This window comes from Cricetulus griseus (genome assembly GCF_003668045.3).
Source record: "Cricetulus griseus strain 17A/GY chromosome 1 unlocalized genomic scaffold, alternate assembly CriGri-PICRH-1.0 chr1_1, whole genome shotgun sequence".
Lineage (NCBI taxonomy): Eukaryota > Metazoa > Chordata > Mammalia > Rodentia > Cricetidae > Cricetulus > Cricetulus griseus.
The window spans coordinates 86,217,383-86,243,683 of NW_023276807.1; the positions used below are offsets into that span (position 1 = coordinate 86,217,383).

At 45.3% G+C, this 26,301-nt stretch overlaps 1 protein-coding gene and 1 non-coding gene across 4 annotated transcripts in view; both read left to right on the forward strand.

Moving 5' to 3' along the window:
• Positions 1 to 697: 697 nt before the first annotated feature.
• LOC113832418 lies at positions 698 to 861 on the forward strand. Its single transcript, XR_003479692.1, has one exon. It is a non-coding gene; the product is annotated as a U1 spliceosomal RNA (small nuclear RNA).
• A 12,232-nt stretch (positions 862 to 13,093) lies between these two features.
• The window catches only part of Cep68 (centrosomal protein 68), a 31,376-nt gene continuing 18,168 nt past the window's right edge, over positions 13,094 to 26,301 (forward strand). For 2 of the 3 annotated variants that reach the window (XM_027388064.2, XM_027388066.2), the window contains exon 1: positions 13,094 to 13,219. The gene's annotated coding sequence lies outside the window, so the exon portion shown is untranslated. Of the gene's footprint in view, positions 13,220 to 14,188; positions 14,334 to 26,301 lie in introns of all 3 variants that reach the window. The other variant, XM_035453224.1, reaches the window with a different exon arrangement.

Here is a 26,301-nt window from a genome sequence, read left to right on the forward strand (position 1 = left end):
ACGAACCAGACTGGCAGCCCATTGAATGTCAAAACTCACTGTGACTGGGGGCATCCTAAATTAACATGAGAGGACTTACAAAGAGCTAAACCTTGTTTAATATCCAAAACCTTTAGCCGAGGCACTTCTCTTGGTGTGATGCCTGATATTCTGCCTATGTGCTAATTCATCTGGACAATAATATTACCGAGCTCCTGCGACTACTTGGTGGGCATGTATTAATGGTTTGACTAAACATGCCTCTTCTGATGTTCTCCAGACTAAGTCAGAACCCAGAGGTATTAAAAATGACAGGAAGTGTGTGATCCCCAGTAGTGAACGATTGCCCATACCCAGGATCAGAAATTTAGGGTCATCGTTGGCTGGATCTAGCGAGGAGAGCCCAGCAAAGTGGAGACAAGGTCAGCCCGCGCGGTCGCCTGGCAAAAAAAAAAAAGAAAGAAAGAAAGAAAAAAAAGCGCGTGGGGCGGGGCGTATGCAGATGAGTCTCAGCGCAGGGCCTGCCGGTCCCGCCGGGCTCGGAGGGCCGCGTCCCGCGTGTGAATACCCGTGTGTTATGCGTGTAATTTACATGAGAAACGTGGAGGATAACAGCGTTCTCGACGGCGTGAAAGTGAGGCGGTCTCTCAAGAGCGGTGACCGTGTGTTAGAAGTGAGTGCTCCGTGAAGGAGGCCGTAGGCGCAGCAACTGCAACTCATACTTACCTGGCAGGGGAGATACCATGATCATGAAGGTGGTTTTCCCAGGGCGAGGCTTATCCATTGCACTCCGGATGTGCTGACCCCTGCGATTTCCCCAAATGCGGGAAACTCGACTGCATAATTTGTGGTAGTGGGGGACTGCGTTCGCGCTCTCCCCTGACTTTAGCGGTTTAAAAATAGACGTTTCTCCTTTAGAGCCTCCAGTAGGCGCTGCGTAAGCGCTATATATTTGGTTTAGTATAGACATAAGTTGACTACTTTTTGTTTGTCAAGTCTCCAGTCCTGACTGCATGCACACGCTGTAAATGACGATAAACCTAAAGGTAACCTTGGGGTCTGTGGTCTTTTTTGTGTTTTCTTGGATGGAATTCTCAATTAGGGAAGCTGTTTCCAGAGTGTTTTCTCAGTGATCGGTGTCAGAGAACTCTGCCCGTTGTAATTGTGTAAGCTTTCTTTTGTGTCAGCTCCTACAGTGTACTCCGTTGGTGTTTCTGCTCTGATTTATTTTTTTTTTAAGTAGTGTAATACGAGGTGGAAATGTAGGTCAATTAAGCCTTTTTCTCCCCAACTTGCTTTTGACAATGTTTTACATCGCAGCAGTAAAAACCCTGAGACAGTATGGAAAAGGAAACAATACATCAATTGTCTGTGTATGGTGTTGCTGCAATGCTCTCAGGGGCCAGGAAGAGGGTAGAGTTTTGGAAATCAAACCCTGGCCCCCTACAAATAGCCAGTGCTCTTAGTAACTGACTCGTATATCCAGTACCTTCTCTACTTTAATGACTTATTTTGTTTGGGGTTTTCGCTTTTGCATTTGCTTACGATCTTGATAATGTAGACTAGTTGTTTTAGTAAGGGTTTCTTTTGCTGTGACCAAAGCAATGTGGGGAGGAAAGAGTTTATTCGGCTTATGCTTCCACCTCTAAGGAACTCAGGACAGGAACTCACGCAGGGCAAGAGCTGATGCACTGATGCGGAGGCCATGGAGGAGAGGGCTGGGCCCCTCATCGATCACTAATTAAGAAAATGGCTTACAGCCAGACGGTGGTGTCGCACACCTTTAATCCCAGCGCTCGGGAGGCAGAGGAATATGTACCTCTGTGAATCCAAGGCCAGTGGGTCTACAGAGCTCCAGGACAGCCAGCTAGGGATATACAGAGAAACTCTCTAGGAAAAGAAGGGAGGGAGGCTGGAAAGATGGTTCAGGGGTTAAGAGCGCTGGCTTCTCTTCCAGAGGTCTTGAGTTCAATTCCCTGCAACCACATGGTGGCTCATAACCATCTGTAATGAGATCTGTTGCCCTTTTCTGGCATGAAGGCAGAACACTGTACACGTAATAAATCTTAAAAAAAAAAAAAAGAAAGAAAATGCCTTATAGTGGGATCTAATAGAGGTATTTTCTCAAAGTTCCCTCACTTTTGGCGACTCTAGCTTGTGTCAAGCTGACTTAAATCTAGCCAGCACATCAGGCCAGCCTTGAACTCTTGGTGATCTCCCCGCAGCCCGGGGGTGCTGCTAGGATTAAAGCCAGCCAGCTTTATATCAACTTGACACAGTTTGTGTCATCTGAGAGGAGGGAACCTCGGTTGGAGAAACTGCTTCTATAAGATTGGTGGTCATCAGGGACGCCTGTAGGGCATTTTTAAAATCAGTGGTGAATGTGGGAAGGCCCAGCCACCAGGAGGCCAGTGGCACCCCTGGACTGGTGGTCCTAGGGCTATTAGAAGGTAGGTTAAGCAAACCAGGAGGGCCAAGCAAGCCAGTAAAAGCAGCACTTCTCCATGGCCTCTGTTTTGGCTTCTGCCTTGAGGCCTGACTTCCCTCAGTGAGGATGGACTGTGATGTAGAACTGTAGGCTGCAATAAACCCTTTCTTCCAACCCCTGTTCTCCCACACACACATATAGAGCCCCCTGCAGCAGTAGGGAGAGACGGCCCTCACCTGGGCAAAACAGTAGAACTGGCTCTGATGGTATGAGCGTGAGTGGGCCAGATCTGGAGACCTGAGAGCAGGAGAACCTGCTGCAGGCTGCATTGGGTGAGCTAGCTGAGACCGTGCTGGTAGTGATGATAAGGGAAAGCTGGCTGACCAACCCAGCTACCACTAAGGCCCAGAACCAGGCCCATGAGTGGGCCCACCCCAACATCCATGAACTATTGGAGCATGAGAGGGGATAAACCTACTACAGATTCAAAACTGCAGGATCTCCATGACACAGACAACAACAGGATATCCAAGAGGAGACCCAGAGAGAGACCATTATAGATGATAGTATAGCAGAAGCCAAAGGCCTTGAACCAGATCAATGACTCATAGCAAGTTAAGATGACTGGACTAAAGAGTAAACTGTGTGACTCAGTGGGCCACACTACAGCTTCTGTGATGAAATTCTTTTGTTGTTGTTGTTGTTTTGATTTTCCTTTTCACTTTTGTGGGGGAGGTTGCATGGACAGAGGGCAGAATCAAGGAATTGGGAGGTAAGTGGGATCAGATGTTCGAGATAAAATCCACAAAGAATAAAAGTTGAGAAAAAAAATAAGTTTCCCTTACAGGAATGATACTACAAATTTGGAGAAGCTTAGATGTACTTCTCTTGAGATAATAAAACAAAACAAATACATAAAAACCAACTTGTTGGCGAATACCTTTAATCCTGGCACTCTGGAGGCAGAGGCAGGCAGATCTGTGAATCCCAGGCCAACCTGATCTATAGAGCAAGGACCAGGACAGCCAATGCTACTCAGAGAAACTCTGTCTTGGAAAAAACAAACAAAAAACTATTTCTGGCTTTGGAGAAAACCTGTTGTTTCTATACTAATTGATCAAGAATATTTTTTAAAAACTTTTGCCATGGTTAGGAAAATAATTGGTACCAGTCTCTGTTCTCTGATCTCTCTGGCTAACTACTCTGTTACTCGCACTTACTAGGCCTTTGGTTCTCATTCTGAATAGAATAATATAAAACCCTGCATCTTAAACTAAAACGAGCCCGTGATTTGAAAAGTCATTCACAAAGACCATTGGGAAATGTAACAGGGCACCAGACCATCAGGGCTGTAAAAGTCAGTATGCAGACAGCATCACCAGCTTCTACAGAAGTTCTACTTCTTCTACAGTTCTACTTCTGGCTAACTGTTCTCGCTAACTGAAGTGTGTCAATCCTGAACATGGATTTTGTACTTAAAAGCTCACCCTGAGAAAGGCTCAGGGCTACACTGGGATCCCAAACACCCAGTGTAATTGCTGGCTTAAACCCATGTCTGAGCCGTCTTCTCTGGGGAATATCCCCACAACATTCTGGAAGGCTGAATGTAATGCAGAGAATCTCTGCGGCCCAGGTATTTTGCACTCCTGTACTGATAGGAGTTTCCTATGTAAGCTCTTTAGGGTATAATGGACTCCATCTTGTGGTCATATTGTAGGACTGCATCACTGCCTATTATGATCACATATCCCAAAGAGCAGCAGGTTCTAGATGCCCTATTTGCTAGTCCTTCAGACCTAAAAAGATAAAGCCTATTTCATGGGGTTACATGCACTTTCAACACAATTGACCCAGATCCAAATGTGTATACACGTAGATGGATGGATGGATGGATGGATGGATGGATGGACGGACGGTTGTGCTGTATATCCCAGGCTAGCCACAAATTCTTGGCAATCTTCATGCCTCAGCCTCCTTGGTGTAGGGATTATAGGCATCTACCCCATTCTAAGCTCTATACATCTTTTTTTAAATTTATTTTATGATGTTTATTTATTTATTATGTATACAGTCTTCTGCCTGCATGGCAGCAGATCTCATTCAAGGTGGTTGTGAGCCACTATGTGGTTGCCAGGAATTGAACTCAGGACCTCTGGAAGGGCAGTCAGTGCTCTTAACCACTGAGACACCTCTCCAGCCTGCTCTATACATCTTCTAATATTACATTTTCATTAATTTCTTCAACACCATATGGACCACTGCCTGTTAAGGCCCATATAGAGGGGTCCATTTCATCTTGCCTCAAGATCAGAGAGTTCAAAACTGTTCTTAGACCTAAAGGTCTAAACACTTGGCTAAGGCAGGATGTTTCTGCCTTGATGGCAGATATTTTATCTAAATAACAACAGACTTGGGCTCAAATGTGTTTACTCTTGACCTTGAAGGCTGGATGACAGGTGTGACTACCAAATACCTGGAGGATTAAGGGAAGTAAGTCATTTGCCCCTTATACATGGTAACAGAAGTCTTCTTCCATTGTCTCCACTTTTGTTTGTGTACTTAAGAATGTTAAATAATAAACTTGAGGTGTTCAATATTGAGTGGATTTGCCCTCCTGACTATCCTGTGTCTCTGTCTTTCTCTTAATGTCTTTACCTAGCCTTTCTCAACCCACAGTCCCCCTCTCAGGTACAAACTGGGCAAGTCGGCTGGCTCTGACTGCAGCCCCGCAAAGACAGCTTCCTACAACTGCCCTAGTTTGGTTCTCTGTTTCTGTGATAAACACCATGACCAAAAGCAACTTGTGAAGGTAAGGACTTGTCTGGGCTCATGGGCTACAGTCTATCTCTGAGGAAAGCCAGGACAAGAAACCTGGAGGTAGGAACAGAAGCAGGGGAGTTCTGTTTACTGGCTTGCTCAGAGACCTTTATTATACAACCAAGGACCACCTGACCAGAGGTGGCACTGCCCACAGTGGGCTGGACCTTCCTACAGTCAATTATTAATCAAGAAAATTCCCCATAGACATCTCCACAGGCCAGTCGGATGGAGGCAAGTCCCCCATACAAGTTCCTTCTTCCCAGATGACTCTAATTGGTGTCAAGTGCACCAAAGCCAACCAGCACAGCCAGTTTCTTAAACACATTTTCAACTTAATCCTATGTGTAACCAGATGGAGACATTACTATCCTTACTTCCGGAAAAAGGATGTGTGCACCCATCTCAGGGTTTTGGCATCAGGCTCACAGCCACAGGTCCATTTAGTGGGGAGGCTGCAATCCGAATATGGTCAGTATTTTTAAACTATATTCATTTATGTAGGAGGCGGGGCTACCTATTTGTGTGACGTGGTACTCATGTGGTAGTCAAGGACAACTTTGAGGAGTCTGTTCTCTCCTTCCACCATTTAAGTTCCTACAATAGAACTCAGGTCATCAGGCATGATATCAAGTGCCTTTACCTGCTGAGCCGTCTCACTGGCCCAAAGCTCTCTATCAATTAGAGCCATAAAATAGGCTCCACCAAACAACACTGCCTCTTAGTTAATAGGATTTTCTTCTACTCTGATTTACACATGGGAAATGCCTGTTTCATCCATCTGCAGAGAAAAATAGCTTCTTGGTGTCCTCTCCTGGAGGACAGAGGAATGTCCCTCTTCCCCCACAGCCATAATCCCACTTTGCCCCTGCCTCCTGTCTCATACAAAATGGGGGGGGGGTCGGTGTGAACTTTTTAATTTAAAAATTACATTAACTTTATTGTTTGTATTTGTGTATATGTGTGAGTATAGGCCAGAGGACAACTTGTGGGAAGTGAGTTCTCTAGCTCTCCCATGTGGTTCCTGGAGATTCTTGGGGTCAGTTTTAATGTCACTGGCCACAAATTAGAATCATGAATAGTGACTGTCACCTGAAGAACTGTCTGATTGCCTTAATTGACATAGGAAGACCCACCCTGTAGTGGGCAGCATGCCTGGATCAGAAGAGGGCATTTCAGAGAGAAGTTTATTCTCGACTTTTACTGGTTTGGTCTTTCTCCTGCTGCCTGATTCCATTCACCCTGTTGTCGATGCCACCACTGATCCCTGTGTTGACAGCAGAAGCAGCATTTCCAAGTTTTCATTGTGGAACAGGGAGCAGTTGCTCTCCAGGTGCTGTGTGGGATTTCAGCACCTGGTTGGGATTACTAAAGCCTTGTGGATTAAGTGACTCCTGGCTGTTGCCACTTGCTCCCCTGGACTACTCAGGAGTGTTGAGGCACCCAACCTCAAGAATTGAGTATCAGTTTCTCAGCATTCCAGGTGTGATTATGATTTTAAAGTTTTCTTTTTCTTTTTCCTTTTTTTTTTTTTTTTTTTTTTTTTTTTTTTTGGTTTTTCGAGACAGGGTTTCTCTGTAAAACAGTCCTGGCTGTTCTGGAACTCACTTTGTAGACCTGGATGGCCTTGAATTCAAGATATCCGACTGCCTCTGCTTCCTGATTAAAGCCTTGAGCCACCACTGCCCAGCTCTATTTTTAACTTCTTAAGAATGTAGGTTTGGCGGGGCATTGGTGGTGCACGCCTTTAATCCCAGCACTCGGGAGGCAGAGGCAGGCGGATCTCTGTGAGTTCGAGGCCAGCCTGGTCTCCAGAGCGAGTATCAGGATAGGCTCCAAAGCTACACAGAGAAACCCTATCTCGAAAAACCAAAAATAAATAAATAAATAAATAAATAAATAAAGAATGTAGGTTTGTGGGTTGTACTCAGGTCCTCATGTGTACACAGAATGCACTTTACTGAGCCTACACTGGTCAATCTTTATTATAAACCTGGCTGGCTTTAGAATCACAGACCTACCTCTAGGGGTGTCTGTGAGGGATTTCCCCAGGTGATTAACTGAGGGGAAAGACCCGCCCTGAATGTGGGTGGCACTGTCCCATGGGCTGGGGGCTCCTGCTGAATACAAGGGAGAAAGTAGAAAGCCACTGGGCACCACCATTCCCTTTCTTCTTCCTGGCTGCCAGGATGGCAGCTGTCCTGCTCTGACACGCCCTTCACACCATGGACTGACATTTCTAAAACCAAGAGCCAAAATAAACCAGAAAGGAAGGGAAGGAAGAAACAAAGGGAGGGAGGTGTTTTGCAGGTGCCCTTACCTTTTAGCTTACCATAAAGATCCCTCAAGGAAAGTAAAACAAACCTGCTACTGCTTGAGAAGAAGGAAGGGAGAAACTTCAGAATGGGAGAATTCCACATTTGTAGCTCAAAAACATCACCCAACCTCAAGAAGCTTAATAACATGGCACTGTGAAACATGGACGTTAAGGCATGTAGTCTGTGGCCTGTACATGAATTCCGGCAGCCTGACAGCACACACTTGGAAAAAAACCTATTTGTTCCAGACTTAAATTTCTCATTATTACTTTTAAAAAATGGTTGAATTCAATGGGTAAAGGTGCTTACTGTCTGATGACTGGAGTTCAGTCCTTGGATCCACATGATAAGAGGGAGCCAACTTTTTTTTTTTTTTTTTTTTTTTTTTATTATGTATACAGTCTTCTGCCTGCATGCCAGCAGAGGGCACCAGATCTATTCAAGGTGGTTGTGAGCCACCATGTGGTTGCAGGGAATTGAACTCAGGACCTCTGGAAGAGCAGTCAGTGCTCTTAACCGCTGAGCCATCTCTCCAGCCCCAGGAGCCAACTCTATACATGTCATGGCACAACTCTGTTTAGAATATTATTTTAAGGTGTGTTACATCTGTTTATGCTCTGGAAAATTTGTTTAATGATGTAAAGATGTGCTACCTTTTCCTTTTTTTTTTTTTTTTTGGTTTTTTGAGACAGGGTTTCTCTGTATTGCTTTGGAGGCTGTCTTGGAACTAGCTCCGTAGACCAGGCTGGCCTTGGACTCACAGAGATCCACCTGCCTATGCCTCCTGAGTGCCACTAATGCCCAGCGATATGCTCCTTTTTTTAATGCTGCATTTGTTTAACTCTGTGAAGCTGTGGTTCTTTGCCTGTCTAAAATACCTGATGGTCTAATAAAGAGCTGAACAGCCAAATAGTGAGGCAGGAGAAAGGATAGGCAGGGCTGGCAGGCAGAGAGAATAAATAGGAGAAATCTGAGGAGGGAGAAGGAGCAAGACAGAACAAGGAGAGGGGGATGACAGGGACCTGCCTCCCAGCCACCCATGGAGTAAGAATGAAAGATATCCAGAAGTAAGAAAAGGAAATAGTCTAGAGGTACTTGTAGTAATTAGTTAAGAAAACCTGGCAAGAAACAAGCCAAGCTAAAACCGGGCATAAATAAGAATAAGCATTTGGCCGGGCGTTGGTGGCGCAAGCCTTTAATCCCAGCACTTGGGAGGCAGAGGCAGGCGGATCTGTGAGTTTGAGGCCAGCCTGGTCTCCAGAGCTAGTGCCAGGATAGGCTCCAAAGCTACACAGAGAAACCCTGTCTCGAAAAACCAAAAAAAAAAAAAAAAAGAATAAAAAGTATAAGAATTTGTGTGGATTGATTTGGGAGCTGGATGGCAGGCCCCCCTAAAGAGCAAAGAGCCAGAAGAGTAAAAATACATCCAAACAACAGAACTCTCTCTCTTCCTCACACACACACACAGTAATATGTGATAAAATTTTAGAAAACAAGATGGCTGAACAGACATTACATACAGCACCTGCTCTTGGCTTTACATTCTTTTCTACACCTATAGAATCCCTTCCTGTCTACAGTTCTATGGTATGTATATGACAGACCACTCGATCTTCTAACTTCACCTTTGTGTGTAGAAGTCACAAGACAGTGCTGTCTGAGCATCTCACTGTCACTTTGTATCCTAAACCATCACTCACTCAGCTTTCTCCATGCACATTTCCTTGTCAGTGAGACAGCAGAGTGAAGTGCCTGCCAGTGTACTCCTCTACACTGTCCTCCTTTAGAGGCTTTGTGATATCTGCAAAAGTTCCTAACATGGGTTGCTTTGCAGAGGTTAAATCTATTGAAGAGAGCACTAATTCCAATGGTATCCAAGTTGATGGCCAACTTTCCAGGTTGGTGGAGGAGAAAGCATAGTGAATACAGATGTCTCTCTTTTCCTTCCCTTCTTTTTTTTATCTTTCATTTATTTACTTAGTTTGTGGGTGTTTTTCCCAGTGTTTGAAGAATGCCCCTGTTCGAGTGCAATGCCACTTCATGAATCTTGGCAGATTGCAGGGCCACAACTCCTATCGTGGAAGATCAGACGGCCAGGTACTTCATGTCTGTCTCCACACCCTGTAGGCTTGAGCACATGCTGATCTGAGAGTCAGAGTCAAGAAAGATGTCATTCACTCTGGCAGCATCGAATGTCGGCAGTGGCAGCACACAGTGTCCAGCACATGGTGCCAACAGCTGTGACAAGCCAGACAATCCCAAAGTAAGAAAAAAGCTGCAAATTTATGAGGTCAGTTCAACTTTAAGGAAGTAAGTGATTTTTCTAAAATTAGATTGGAATCAATGAAATAATACTTTATAAATAATTCTTAATTCTCTGACATTTCATTCACAAAGTTGCTGGAGTATGTGATTTAATACACATGTCCTGGTCAAATGATAAAATAACTGTCCAGTTTGGTATACAGTGAGTTCCAGCCAGCCAGGGCTACACAGTGAGACCCTGTCTCAACAACCAAACAACAAAGACAAACACAATTAAAAATAGTGATTGTGGGATTAAGACTTGGGAAGTTAGGACCAACAAGGTGGTTCAGAGAATGAAGGCCATTGCTCCAATCCTGGTGACGACCCACATGATGCCCTCTGACATCTACACTCACCCTGTGGTGTGTGTGCCCCCCCCCACAAATAAAACTTTAAAAGACTCAAAAAAAAATTAAAAGACTCATAAGATAATGCAAAATATCATTTGCACCTATGTTCAGAAAGTACCAATGAATAAATAGAAGAGATCAACACAAATGTAGCATAGGAATAAACATTTCACTAGAAATTGAGAATTTCTGTTTTGGAGAATGTTAAAATTTTCAATCATTGGCTCACTTTATTGTTTTGGTTGTGATCATCTGTAAATCCTGATAATTGTTAACACTCTCCACATTAATGTCTGAAAAGCTCAGAAAATCAACTTACCTGAGATTAAGACAACCAATGAAACTATAATAGGTTCTTTTTATACCAAGGATTAAAAAGAAGAGAGTCTGGTTGAGTACTTGCTGAGTATATATGAGGCCGTGGGCTCACTGCCCACCAGCACATCAACCAGGTGTGGTGGCACAAATCTCCAATCCCAGCACTGGGGACATAGTGGCAGGAGCTCAGAAACTCAATGTCATCCTTGGCTACAAAGTGATTCCAGATTAGCCTAGGATATATGAAACCTTGTCTCAATAATAATGAGGATAAGGAAGGAAGGAAGGGAGGGAGGGAGGGAGGGAGGGAGGGAGGGAGGGAGGGAGGGAGGGAGGGAGGGAGGAAGGAAGGAAGGAAGGAAGCATACTGGAGAGAAGATAAAAAGAAGGGCCATGGGCAAAGGAGGGAATAGAACACATCTGGTTGAAGCTATCCTGATGCTCAATCACATTTACTCTATTTACTGCTAAATGATTTCATAGGCCCTTTATTTATTTATTTATTTATTTATTTTAATTAGGGAAAGGGATCATAAAAAGGGAAAAGGGGAGGGGGGGAGACCAACCTCTGGAGACAGAAGCAGCAGGAGAGAGGAGAGAGGAAAGGAGAGGAGAGATGGGAGGCAGACGGGGCGGGGGGTGGGGTGGGGTGGAGAGAGAGTCCCTTTATTTTTTCCTTTAAATAAGTAGCTGGATACACGCTGTTAAATGCTAACTACCCATGACATATTTCTCTTCTGAATTCCTTTTCACTTTTTTTCATTCTGGGCTGAGGAGAGAACTCAAGGCCTTGCATATGGCAATGCACTTTTACTTTAAAACATCCAGTACTTGGGAGACAGACACAAAGGATCAGGAATTCAAAATCAGCCTGGGCCACAATAAAATTTAACTCTCACAAAAACCAAAGCCAATAAAAAGCTGGGTGTGCAGGAATGGGAAGTGGCATGAACTCCTGAGCTAATTGGGAGCATGAGGGTAGGGGAGAGGGAGCTGCCACAATAAGAGCATGAGGAGCAGAGAGGAAATGGAGGAGCAGAAATATTGAGTTGGGAGAAGAATAGAGGAGACAGCGCAGGATGAAAGATACCATATCAGAGGGAGCCATTATAGGTCCGAGAAGAGATCTGGAACTAGGGAGATCTCCAGAGACCTACAAGGATGACACGATCTGACAATCCAGGCAATGGTGGAGAGGATAACCTAAAAGCCCTTCCCCTAAAATGAGATTGATGACTTCTCTTTATGCCATCCTAGAGCCCTCATCCAGTGGCTGAAGGAAGCAGAGACAGACATCCACAGATATACACTGAGCTGAAATCTGGAATTTAGTTGAAGAGAGGAAGGAATGAAGATCGAAGGGGTCTGTACCAGGTTGGAGAAACCCACAGGAACAGTTGGCCTGAACAAGAAAGAGCACATCGACCCCAGATGCTGTCTGGGAGGCCAGTACAAGACTGATCCAGACCCCTGAACATGGATGTCAATAAGGAGGCCTCAGCCCTCCAAGGAGCCTCTGGTAGTGGATTAGTATTTTTCCCTGGTGCAAGAAGGGACTTTGAGAGCCCATCCCACATGAAGGGATACACTCTGGCCCTGGACACAAGGGGAAGGGCCCAGGCCCAGCAAAGGAAGATTTGATGGACTTTGCAGAGCCCCAATTGAGGGCCCTACCCTGCCTGGGGAGTGGTGGGTGGATGGGGTGGGGGGTAGGTTGGGTGTGGGGGAGAAGGGATGGGGTGAGGGGAGGGAGAGGGAGAAGGGACTTACATGTGAAACAAGCTTGTTCCCTAACTTGAACTAATAAAAAAAATTAAAAAAAAATAAAGAAGCTGGGTGTGATGGGAGCGTGCCTGTACTTCCAGTACTGGGGAGACTGAGGCAGGAGAAAATATTGTAAGTTCAAGGCCACCAAGCTGTCAAGTTTGTGACCCTTAGGTTGGACAAAGTCTCTGAGCTGTCATGGCAGGATAGGCCCGACTCCTTCTCTAACCGCACAAGTCCACGTGCCCTGCACAGACCCCTGTGCAGGACATCCACGGACCATTTTGGGAACCGGCAGGGCACTGTGGAAGCCGACCATGGAAGCTCTTCTCCAACCTCTGGTGTGACAGGCTGAGCCTCTCTCTAAGCCTCAGGGTGTCCGAACGACGGCAACTTGCAGCGGGACGCACGACTCACACCTCGTCCTCGACGGAATTCCGCACGCCGCTCCGGGGCCTCCGCCTCCCGCTCGGGCTGCGGCCACGCCCCCGCGGCTTCCTGGCGAAGGTAAGGGAGCACGAGGCCCGGCACCGCCCTCCCTGCCTTCGTGCGCACGTCGGTCCAAGCGCGCGACTGCACCCACGGCGCCCTCCGCGGCCCGCCGGCCACCCGCGTGGGTGCCGCGACCGCGAACCACCTCGCTGGCGCGAGCGTCGCAGCGGCGGCGAAAAAAGGTCCGACCTCCCATAGGCCAGGCCCACTCAGGGGGCGGGCTCTCGTAGCAGAAGCTGGCTGAGGATTGGTGGAGTCTCCTCGCCGACGGTTCGGATTGGCGGCGTCCCCCGCGGAGGGGCGGTGCGGGCGGAGGGCGTGGCGGGCGCTCGGTCCTCCCTCCCGCTAGAGTGCGGGCGCCCGCGGGAGGCTGGCAGTTGCCGCTTGGGACCCCGGCCCAGCTCCTCGGGCCGCTCGGGACGTGCGACGCTTCGGTTCGAAGTGAGGTAAATAGGCGGTAGCCGGCGCTAGTGTCGCGGCGCGGAGACCCGAGACCCAGGCAGTTCCCGCGTGCCTGGGACTCGGCGTGGGGCCTTGTGCGAGGCCCGCGGCCTGGAGGGCACAAAGGCTGGCCGGGGTGGGGGCGCCTCGTGCCCTCGCCTCCATCTTGCGGACGGTGCGGGGCGCAGGCGAGCGGCGGGGCAGGCAGTGGAGGGCCGGCGCGCCCTGCACACAGCGGGGCCGCACATCTGGCAGCCGCGCAGCTGTGCGCGCGTCGACCTTGGTGGCGGGGAATCGGCAGGTCACAGGCGCTCGCAGTCGGGCGGCCACTGCTTCCCTGGCACAGTGAATGCAGCCTAGGAGAAAAGCAAGGCGTCTACCCTTGTCAGTTGTCACCTGCAAACCAGTCTCTGCTGCCCGGGGGCACACGCTCCAAACCTAGTAGAAGCCTTTTATAATTATAAGCCCAGGTTTATTTAACTCAGTGTGTTGTTTATAATAAAAACGAGCGGAAAACGTCCAGTGTCAGAGTAGAGTAGACCTCACTGGGAATTGATGGGGTTGGAGACGCGAAAGAAGATAGCTCCTGACTGCTTGGGACACTTTGGTTCGGTTAAAATAAATACAAGTCACTTCTCATTTTATTCTTTCCAGTGGTCTGGGATAAATTCTGGATCACTTAGGTATAGTGGGAGGAATTCAGCTTCACATCAGATCTTTTAAAAAGTTTTTCCCTACCTTCACAACTAAAAGCATCCCTTTCTCTGGGCTGCCTAATGGGCTGCCTTTATGCGTCTCTGTTTCGACACATGGCATTGTATTGTGGTTACCCCAGGCCCTGGCAGGATGAAAGGTCTGTAAGGGAAGGAAGCCAAAAACAAAACAAACAAACAAACAAAAGGACAGCAAGTGAAGCCAAAAGTTGAGAAAACAGGAACTTTTTAAAGCCTTTAAGTTGTTGGATTATTTTACAGGTTAGGGAAGCAGTTGAGCTCCTTGAATCGAATCAGACTTCAATCCCTTCCTTGCTACTAATTCTGGAAAGGTTAACCTATCTGTTCCCTGGTTTCCTCATCTATAAAGTAGAATTCAGGCCCCAGCACGACCAAAAACAAAAAGGTAGGTAGAATAATAGTATCAATCCCATGGGTTATAAAATACTAACATAAATACTAAGATAGCCGGGCGTTGGTGGCACACGCCTTTAATCCCAGCACTTGGGAGGCAGAGGCAGGTGGATCTCTGTGAGTTCGAGGCCAGCCTGGTCTCTAGAGCGAGTGCCAGGACAGGCTCCAAAGCTACACAGAGAAACCCTGTCTCGAAACCCCCCCTCCAAAAAAAAAAAAAACCACTAAGATGAAAAGAGGTATTTGAAGAGAGTATCAAAGCACTCAGGAGGCAGAGGCAGTGAGTCTCTTGAGTTCGAGGCCAGCCTGGTATACATAGTGAGTCCAGGATAGCCAGGGCTACATAACACAGAGACCCTGTCTCAAAATTACAACCCCACCACCCAAAAAGTACCAACCTGCCAAAGTATTCATAGATTTATGCTTTTGAAGTCTTAACATCCATTCAGGATCAGTTAAGTGGGACAAAATTGGGTTAAATTTTACAGTAGTGTTATGAGAATCACTCAAAAAAATTTAGAAACAACATAGGAAATTGAGCTGTAGGTAGCTTCTTGCCTTAACATGTTCTTTTGGAGAAACTGCCGTATTGTCTTCAAAGTTTCTCACAGACAACATGACAAGTGGAGGAAACCTTTTTGCTTGCTAGGCACACAGATGTGGACCATCACCCCTGGGGAATACTGCCTCACTTTGGTTCTCTCGTGTCACAGGAAACAAACTAAAACATGTATTTCCCTCTAGTTGTAATTCCCTTTGGCATGCTTGTTTCTCTTTAAATTATCTTTCCCTTCCTTACTTGTAACTCAAAAGAAAAATTCAAGTATGCAATTCTGGTTTTTCTGTTCCAAAATTTATCTTGAATCCTTCTAAGGACTCTTACTCTTCTTTCTGGAGATTCCCTTTGACTTTGACATTCTGTGGTTAGCCATTAAGGGGTGCTTTTTCAGGTGTCTGTTGCACGGGGCATAAATATCTTTGTATGTTCTGTTCTGTGCTAGGAGTACAGTCAGCGGTCGTAAAGCCATTGTAGTTGATCCTTCCTAGAAGGCTGAAACAGTCCTACTCACTACCCTGGTGTTTGAGAAACAGCTGTGATTAGCAGTTTATCTGAAGACTCTGCTGTGTGGTTCTGAGTCCAGGCCCTGAGGACTTAAGACCATATTCTCAGTAAACTCTGAAGTGATGTGGATAACTGGTCCTAGATCACTCTTTTCGTTTTGTTTTTCTTTTTACAGCTGAGTCTGTCCTCAAACTCGCAGTGGTCCTCCTACCTCAGCCTTCAGATGCCAGAATTATAAACAGGAGCCACATGTCTGACTGTAGGTCACACTTGAACAGGAGATACTAACCTAAGGGTCTGCATTTGCTTTGTTTTATTTATTTATTTATTTATTTCATTTAAAGCCATGGATTGGTTTTATTTTACAATTCTGGGATTGAATAGTGCTTCATTCCATAAAATATATTCCTTTTGTGTGGCCAGTACTTTTACTTGCTGAGCTATTTCTCTGGCCTGTTAATGTATTTTTATTGTAATAAGACTCCTTTGTGTGTGTGTGTGTGTGTGTGTGTGTGTGTGTTCGCCTGTACGGACACTATGTGGGTTCAGGTGCCCACTGAGGTCACAGAGGGCATCAGATTCTCTGGAACTGGAATTACAAGTCACTATATGATGCCCAAGGTGGGTGCTGGAAACCAAACCAAGGTCCTCTTGAAAGAGCATCAAATTCTCTCAACAGCTGAGCCACCTCTCCAGATTCCATTTAGAAGATTTTATGTGTATAAGTGTTTTGCCTTCATGTTTGTAAGTTTGCCATGAATATACAGTGTGCCCATGGAGGCCAGAAGAGGGCATTGGATCTCCTGGAACTGGTTCCAGTCCACAATTGGATGGTTGTGAGCTAGTAGGTGCTGAGAACTGAACTGAGTTCTCAGAAAGGGAGGAAAGGGGTAATATAATCTCAAAAAATAAAAGAAATTTTAAAAGGAATTGGGACTAAAGAGATGACCCAGAGGTTAAGAGCACTGACTGTGCTAGAGGACCCAGATTCTGAGCACCCTTGGGTGCTCACACCATCTGTAACTCCAGTTCGAGTGCAGCTGATGCTCTCTTTTGACTATGTGGTACCACTTACACAGACATACATTCACGCAGAACACCAATATACTTAAAACGAAAACAAACCTTTAAAAAAAAATAGGAAGTGACTGCTGCTCAGGAGAAACAAGTGCTCCTGTTGACACTCTCTTGTAGAGTCTGCAAAACGGGATGTGAGATACTTGGTGTCATTTGGTGGTTTTGATTTTTTTTTTTAGGTTTTATTTTTGATGTTTTACCTGCATACTTATCTGTGTGAGGGTGCCAGATCCCTTGGAACTGGCTTTATAATCATGAGCTGCCATGTAGGTGCTGGGAATTAAACCCAGGTCCTCTGGAAGAGCAGCCAGTGCTCTAAACCGCTGAGCAATCTCTCTAGCCCATGAGTGCCTTTTTTTTTTTTTTACAGTTTTTCAAGACAGGGTTTCTCTGTGGCTTTGGAGGCTGTCCTGGAACTAGCTCTTGTAGACCAGGCTGGCCTCGAATTCACAGAGATCCATCCACCTGCCTCTGCCTCCTGAGTGCTGGCACTAAAGGCATGTGCCACCACCACCTGGCTGCCATTCTTAATAGTATTGCTTGAGAATTTTTATTTTTCTGCTTCAAAGGCATTTCTTAGATTTATTAGAAAGCGCATGCCTTTAATCCCAGCAGGCAGAGGCAGGTGGATCTCTATTCAAGACCAGCCTGATCTACATAGTGAGTTCTAGGCCATCTTAGGCTCTATAGTGAGACCCTGTCTTGAAAAACAAGGGGTGAGGGATAATGCCACTGAGTCAATATGAAAATTAAAAGCCCTATCCTTTTAATAACCTTTTTAAAAAGGAAAACTTTCAAAGGAGTCAAGTGAAAGGACATGGGAAGCCCTGCTTATGGTTAGGTCCTGCCACAGGGTCCCCAATATTGCTTCTACAATGAGATTGTTGTGGCAGGAGTTGTCCTGTGGGAGCCACTGGTCGCCTGGGTCAGGACCCTTCTGAATGTGCTCTGTTATCAGTTCTTGCATGCCCCAGATCTTGTCTAATAGGCCTAAATGAAAATGAAGGCCTCAGTAGGTTTTCAACAGCCACAGCTCCATGACCCTGGCAGACTATCACTCATCCACACCAGCCTCCAGCTCTAGGATATCCTCTCGTGGCAGTAGTAAGGGCATGAGAACTGTTGCAACCTTCAGTCCTGCAAACGCATACTTCTATAGTGATTGCACCTCATCATCACCTTCGCTTGCCATCTTACCCTGCACTTTCCTTGTATGTTGCCCAGGCCCTTTTTGGGGGCCCTCTGTTACAGCATGAAGAGGCTCTGAAAGTATGTACCAGGCCCTGCATCGCCACTACCTGCCCATGTATCAGGGCACCACCAATGCACCACCATCCACTCACAGAGTCACAGGTTGAAGCTTTTTTAAGTTTTCAATTTTTTGGAAATTTCATATAGGGGCTAGAGAGAGATGACTTAGTAGCTACATGCTCTGGCTGCTCTTCTAAAGGACCCAGGGTTAATTCCCAAAACCCACATGGTTTCTCACAACTGTCTACAGCTCCAGGCCCAGGGGATCCAACCCTCTTCTGGCTTCCGTAGGTAATACATACATGTGACGCATAGACATGCATGCCAGCAAATACTCATAAAACAAAAGTAAAACCTCTAAAGTAATTTTTTTTAGTTTTTTGAGACAGGGTTTCTCTGTGTAGCTTTGGAGCCTATCCTGGCACTCGCTCTGGAGAACAGGCTGGCCTCGAACTCACAGAGATCCGCTTGCCTCTGCCTCCTGAGTCCTGGGATTAAAGGCATGTGCCACCAACGCCCAGCTCTAAAGTAAATTTTAAAAAGGAAAATTTCATGTGTGTATACAATGTATGTTGATTATATTCATCCCTCACTCCAGCTCTCCCCAGGAATCACCATTACATCAACCATTTATTTTGTGTGGAGGTTGGAGTTGGCACACATGCATATGGTGGTAAGAGGACAAATTGTGAGAGCATTTCTCCTGCCATTTGGGTCCTGGGTACTGAACTTAGGTCATCAGGATTGGTGACAGGTGCCTTTACCAGTTGAATAATCCTGCCTCACCCTCTTTGCTGGCCTTTAACTTAGTGCTGTGATTACAGACCTGATGGGGTAGGAGCAGGTCCTGTGAAACTACAACCCCATGGCCTGTGGGAACAACTTCAGCTAACAGTAGAAGCAACTTGTTTTCTAGGACAGCAGTTTTTCTGCTCCGTTCCAGTGGCAGAACTTGTTGTTCAGATGGTTAGCCCTCACTATCCGTGTGTTTGAGCCTTGCTGGAAAGGGACAATTGTTGAGGCTGAAAAGTTTAGGCTTAAGGGGTAGTCCCGAGCTCAGCTAAGGTCCTTACAGATTGGCATTTTTATATCTCCAAATCCATCTGCTGAGTCCTAATAAGATAGGACAGTGGCCTTGCTATGCAACTCTTTGATTATTCTAGTCTGGCAGCCAACAGGCAAGTAAGTGTCTGAGAAAGTGAGGACAAGCACTCAAGTAACCTGACCCCTGGCCTCCCCACACAGTGATGTGGAGAGACCCAACAGGTTCCTCTAGGATGGAAACTCTTCAATTCCATCCTCTTTAATGAAAATGTAAAGATGCAGTTGCAGCAGGAAGAGGAAGGGTCCTGGAGAGGATGTGATCCATTGATATGCCACAGGAGTTGCCATAATCATGCTTTGAATTTATCTGCAGGGTCCCAGATCACTTACTCCTTGGGGAATGAGAGCCAACCTAGAGGCCTGGAAGTTCTAGGACCTGCAGCCAGGGAGGGAACAGCTGGAATAGCAACTGCTTTTGACCACTGGTCAACTGCCTCTCTTTTTTTTTTTTTTTTTTTTTTTTTTTTTTTTTTTTTTTAATTAAATCTGTGGTCACAATTTTCCTGGTATCCACCCTGCATGCAGCCAGCCTTGGGGCCACCTCAAGCCTGTCTACTGCTTTGTCATCTCAGATTTACCCTCTTTCATGTTGCCATCCTGCCTAGCTTGGCCTCTTATTTGACCCTTACAGAAATCTTGAAGCCGTGTACACTGCCAAGTTCAATTTTCCCACTTACTCCTTTCCTCTTTCTTGCTTGTTATAGATGGTTGGCAGATCAGTATTTGTGGCATTTCTCTCTATACCTGTGAGTCCTGTGAAATTTCATTGTTGAGGCCCCAGACTGAAAGGGGTGTGTGTGCTAGCACAGATGGCTGTCAGTGACTGTGTACAGGGACAGCACTTACCAGAATGGAACTGCTCACAGAATAAATGCAATTGTTTCCAAGGGAATTGTGATTTAAAGAATCATTGCAGGAAATTTTTTGTTGCCGTTGCTTAGAAAATTGCTCTTGGTGAATCATTCTATTTGAATGAGTCAGACAGAAGTGAAACAGTGCCCCTTCCCCCACTTGCCAGTTCTCTCCTATGTGCTCTAAACAGGAATTTGTGGGAAGAAGCCAGACAGCTGGGACAAGCTTGCTTGAGTATGATGCAACAGATACCAGGACCGATCAGGTGTCCCCTGGTGTCAACATGTATATGGTGCTGAACATAGTTTTACTGTGGGACAAGAGAAAGCCATTTGGTCACTCCTAATGATATCTGGTGGATCATATAGCCTCTGTAGGTTCTGGGAACTAATTGAGAGGTTTAATAGTGATTTATTTATTTATTTATTTATTTATTTATTTTGTGGACCCTGGAAGATTCTAAAGCATGGGTGGTCCTTCAGTTGACAGTTCTGTGTTATATAGCCCTTTCTCAGAAAGGGGCAGATTTTAGCCAGGCGATGGTGGCGCACTCCTTTAATCCCAGCACTTGGGAGGCAGAGGCAGGCGGATCTCTGTGAGTTCGAGGCCAGCCTGTTCTACAAGAGCTAATTCCAGGACAGCCTCCAAAGCCACAGAGAAACCCTGTCTCAAAAAGAAAGGAAGGAAGGAAGGAAGGAGGGGGGGGAGGGAGGGAGGGAGGCAGATTTCATTGGCCAAGATCATGGTACATCTGCAAAGGAAAGCTGCATGTATGAACTGGAGCCTGCTCAAGAGAGAGAGGCTGTGCGGGCATCTGGAGGGACAGAGCTACCCAAGCCATGGGTCCCAGATGCTAGCTCCCATGGAGCTGCAAGGGTTGGTGTTTGTCCTGCTGTGTTTGCTCTTGCTTTGATCTAATTCCTCTCTATCCCCCAAGGCTTCCCTTTGAGAATGGGAATACATATTCTGTATCATTGTACCTGGAAGTATATAACTTTGTTTTTTGTTGTACAGGAGCTCACAGTTGAGAGATTTGCTGAGTTTCAGAAGAGAATCAATGGTTACACATTTTTTTAATATGTGTGGGTGTTTTGCCTGCATAATGTCTGTGTACCACATGCATGTGTGATGCGTGTGGAGGCCAAAAGAGATAATCACATCCCTAGACTACAGATGGTTGTGAGCCATCATGTAGATGCTAGCGTCCTCAGGAAGAGTAGTCAGTGCTCTTCACCACAGAGCTATCCCTCTAGCCCCAAGCAATTAAATGTTTAAACAATATTGGAATTGTTAAAAAATGTGAATTTTTTATGTTGGACTGAATGTATTTTGCATGAGATGGCTATGAACCTATTGGGGGTGAGAGACAAGGGAAGAAAGGCTATGGCTTTACAGTTGTTAAGTGTGTTTATGAGTTAGGATGGTTGCTGTTGTCAGCTTGACAGGATGTGGAATCATGTAGGAAACAGTCTTCTGGGTGTGCCATAATGGGTCATTAGATTAGGTTAATCAAGGTGGGAGCCCCCCCTTAACCGTGACAAGGGTCCCAGACGGATGAAACAGAAGAGTACTGAGCACTGTCACTCCTCTCTCTGCTTCCTACTGCACATGCAGTATAAGCAACAGTCCCAGGTTTCTACTACAGAGACTGCCCTGCTGTGACAGACCATACTCTTGTACTCTAAGCCAAAATAAGCCCTAGCTGCCTAGGTTACTGTTGTCAGATATTTTGTCACAGCAGCAAAACAAGTGGCTAATGCCGAAGAGAACATGGTTTATTATGTAGATTATAAATCAGGTTGTAAAGGATTTGAGTACTCAAACTGGGAGAATAAATAGTCACCTGTAAAGTACAGTTCAGTGAAAAATCATTGAGTATCAGGTCCTTTTTTTTTTTTGTAGATTTTTTATTTGAATTAGAAACAAGATTGTTTTACATGTCAATCCCAGTTCCCTCTCCCTCCCCTCCTCTCCTATCACCCCCCCCAACTAAAACTCTAGCTATCCCATATCCTTTCTGCTCCCCAGAGAGGGTGAGGCCTTCCATAAGGGGGTCATCAGAGTCTGTCATATCCTTTGGGATAGGGCCTAGACCCACCCCCATGTGTCTTGGCTCAGGGAGTATCCCTCTATGTGGAATGGGCTCCCAAAGTCCACACCTATGCTATGGATAGGTACTGATCTACTACAGGAGGTCCCATAGATTTCTGAGGTTTCCTCACTGAAACCCACGTTCCTAGGGTCTGGATCAGTCCCATGCTGGTTTCCCAGCTATCAGTCTGGGGACCAAGAGCTCCCCGTTGTTCAGGTCTGCTGTTTCTGTGGGTTTCACCAGCCTGGTCTGGACCCCTTTGCTCATCACTTGTCCTTCTCTGCAACTGGATTCCAGTTCAGTTCAGTGACTAGTTGTGGGTGTCTGCTTCTACTTCCAGCTGCTGGATGAAGGCTATAGGATGGCATATAAGTCAGTCATCAATCTCATTATCAGGGGAGGGCATTTAAGGTAGCCTCTCCTCTGTTGCTTAGATTGTTAGCTGTTGTCATCTTTGTAGATCTCCAGACATTTCTCTAGTGCCTGATTTCTCTTTAAACCTAAAATGTCTCCCTCTATTATGTTATCTCCTTTCTTGTTTTCTTCTATTCTTCCCCTGACTAACCTTTCTGCTCCCTCATGTCCTCCTCACCCCTCCTCTTATCCCCTTCTCAGTCTCCTAGCTCCTTCCACCCTCTTCCCATGCTCCCAATTTGCTCAAGAGATCTTGTCCCTTTCCCCTTCTCCAGGGGACCATGTATGTCTCTCTTAGGTTCCTCCTTGTTTACTAGCTTCTCTGGCAGTGTGGATTGTAGGCTGGTAATCCTTTACTCTATGTCTGAAATCCACATATGAGTGAGTACATACCATGTTTGTCTTTTTGTGACTGGGTTACCTCACTCAGACTGGTTTCTTCTAGTTCCATCCATTTTCTTGCAAGAGTATCAGGTCTTTTTAAAAAGAAAAACTTTATTACATTAATTTTTCTGCAGCCAGATCACTCTCACACCCTGAATCTAGAATCTTATGCATGCTATGGAGTCAGGTTCAGAGCTTTGTGCCTCTAGAACCTAAGCTCTTGACAAACCAAATGAGGATCAAGAAAGAAAAAATATGCTGGGCGTTGGTGGCGCACGCCTTTAATCCCAGCACTCGGGAAGCAGAGGCAGGCGGATCTCTTGTGAGTTCGAGGCCAGCCTGGTTTCCGGAGCGAGTGCCAGGATAGTCTCCAAAGCTACACAGAGAAACCCTGTCTCAAAAAAACAAAAAAAGAAAAGGAAAAGAAAGAAAGAAAGAAAGAAAGAATACCGAAAGGCACCCAAAGCAACAGAGTGTGGAGAATGGGGTGGGGGGTAGTCAAGTTCAGATGAGATATTTTCATAGAGCCACATCCTCATCTTGTGGCTCTTTAAAAAACTGCACATAAAACTTATTTATGTGTATGTATATGTGCATGTATTACTTGTTTTTGTATGTATATGTGTATGTACAAATGTGGGCCCATAGAAGCCAGAAGAAACCAGATCTCCTGGAACTAGAGTTACAGATAGTTGTGAGCTGCTTGACATAGGTAATGGGAATAGAATTTGGGTCCTCTGGAAGATCAGACAGCACTGTTGAAGTAGGTATATGTGTATTGTGAGTGTGTGCACTCACCATGCCATGGTGTGTGTGTGTAGGTCAGAGGACAGTTTGCAGTTGGTACTTTTCCTTCTACCATGTACTTAGGGCTTGAACGCAGCTCCGAATTTCAGACTTTACCTGGTGTCTTCGTTACCATTGTATTGCTATGAAGAGACACTATGACCAAGGCAACTTATAAAAAAAAGCATCTAATTGGTGACTTATTTACTGTTTCAGAAGGTGCATCCATGACTATCATGGTGGGAAGCATGGTAGCAGGCATGACACTGAAGCTTACATTTTTTTGAACCACAAATTGGAGGCAGAGAAAGAGTGGGCCTGGACTTTTGAAACCTCAAATCCACCTCCAGTGACACTCTTCCTCCTTAGCACCGGCACACCTCCTAATCCTTCCCCAAACAGTTAACACCAACTAGGGACCAAGCATTCAAATACTGAGGGCCATTCTTATTCAAACCACCACACCTAGATAAAGAAGGGCCTCTAGCCACTTAGTTAACCTAGTTCAGGATACTGCCTCCTTGCAGGCTATTTAGGGGGGTCACTCTGCAGCCTTTGAGAGCTACAATAGTTATCTATGCTGCCCTCCCTAGGACAAGTTTGAAACATTTTGTGAATGACCTCCAGGCAAGACAGAATTTAAAACTTGTCTTTAAAACAAAGTAGGGCCTTTGAGATGTCTCTTCAGGTAAAGAAAGATGCTTGATCCCTGGAAGCCCACGTGGTAGAAGGAGAGAACAGACACTTAGAAGTTGTCCTCTGACTTCCATATATGGCATGGCATGGTATATGCATCTGCATACATCCATACATGCAAAAATGAGTAAATAATGCTGCTGCTGCTGCTTCTTCTTCTTCTTCTTCTTCTTCTTCTTCTTCTTCTTCTTCTTCTTCTTCTTCTTCTTCTTCTTCTTCTTCTTTCTTCTTCTCCCTCTCTCCCTCTCTCCCTCTCCCTTTCCTCCCTCCTCCTCCTCCTCCTCCTCCTCCTCTTCTTCTTCTTCTTCTTCTTCTTCTTCTTCTTCTTCTTCTTCTTCTTCTTCTTTGGTATTTGATGCTTACTTTGCTCAATTTCATTTTACTGCAGGACCAAGTCTTAACACCATTCTTGTTAGGGGCATAAGGGAGCTGTAACCATTGACAGTGTCTAGAAATGGAGGAAGAAGTAGCAACCAGAAAGTGATAGATAGGTTGTCCTCACCCTAAATTCTCCAGCTGATAGGGTCAGCTGTAGTTATCAAAAGCTGGTGCAGGGGCTGGAGAGATGGTTGAACGGTTAGTGCATGCTGCTCTTCCAGAGGACCCAACTTCTGTCCCTAGTACTCTTGTCAAGCAACCTTCAACTCCAGCTCCAGGAGATCTGATGTCTTCTGGCTTCTGTGGGCCCATATATGTTTACACACACAGATAGACATGCACATACACAAAAATATGTGCAGTTTTTAAAAGAGCCACAAGGTGAGGATGTGGCTCCATGAAAATATCTCATTTGACCATAAAATGGAAAGATTGCCCATGCTCTTGGATAAGTAGGATCAACATAGGGAAAACTGGCAAAGCAATCCCCATCAAAATACTGGCACAATTCTTCACAGATCTTGAAAAAACAATACTCAACTTTATATGGAAAAAGAAAAGACCTAGGATAGTCAAAACAACCCTGTACAATAAAAACAACCCTGTACAATAAAGAAACTTCTAGAGGCATCACCATCCCTGACTTTAAGCTCTATTATAGAGCTATAGTCCTGAAAACAGCTTGGTATTGGCACAAAAATAGACAGGTAGACCAATGGAATCAAATTGAAAACCCTGATATTAACCCACATACTTACAAATACTGGATTTTTGACAAAGAAGCTAAAATTACACAGTGGAAAAAAGAAAGCATCTTCAACAAATGATGCTGGCATAACTGGATGCTGGCGTGTAGAAGACTGCAGATAAATCCATGTCTATCACCATGCACAAAACTTAAGTTCAAATGGATCAAAGACCTCAACATAAATCCAGCCACACTGAACCTCTTAGAAGAGAAAGTGGGAGGTACCCTCAAACGAATTGGTACAGGAGACCGTTTCCTGAACATAACACCAGTAGCACAGACACTGAGGTCAACAATTAATAAATGGGACCTCCTGAAACTGAGAAGCTCTGTAAGGCAAAAGACACAGTCAACAAGAAAAATGGCAGCCCACAGAATGGGAAAAAATCTTCACCAACCCCACATCTGACAGAGGGCTGATCTCCAAAATATACAGAGAACTCAAGAAGCTAGTCACCAAAACAACAAACAATCCAATTAAAAAGTGGGGTACAGAACTAATTAGAGACTTCTCAATAGAGGAATCCAAAATAGCTGAAAGACACTTAAGAAAGTGCTCAACATCCTTAGCCATCAGGGAAATGCAAATCAAAACAACTCTGAGATACCATCTTACTCCTGTCAGAATGGCCAAAATCAAAATCACCAAGGACAGTTTATGCTGGAGAGGATGTAGAGAAAGGGAAACACTCCTCCACTGCTGGTGGAAGTGCAAACTACAGCCACTTTGGAAATCAGTATGGTGGTTCCTCAGGAAATTGGGAATCAGTTACCTCAAAATTCAACAATTCCACTCTTGGGCATATACCCAAAGAATGCACATTCATACAACCAGGACATCTGTTCAGCTATGTTCATAGCAGCATTATTTGTAATAGCCAGAAACTCGAAGCAACCTAGATGCTCTTCAACTGAAGAATGGATAAAGAAAATGGTGGTACATTTACACAATGGAGTGTTATTCAGCGGGGAAAAAACAATGGAATCTTGAAATTTGCAGGCAAATCAATGGAACTAGAAGAAACCATCCTGAGTGAGGTAACCCAGTCACAAAAAGACAAACATGGTATGTACTCACTTATATATGGATATTAGACATAGAGCAAAAGATTACC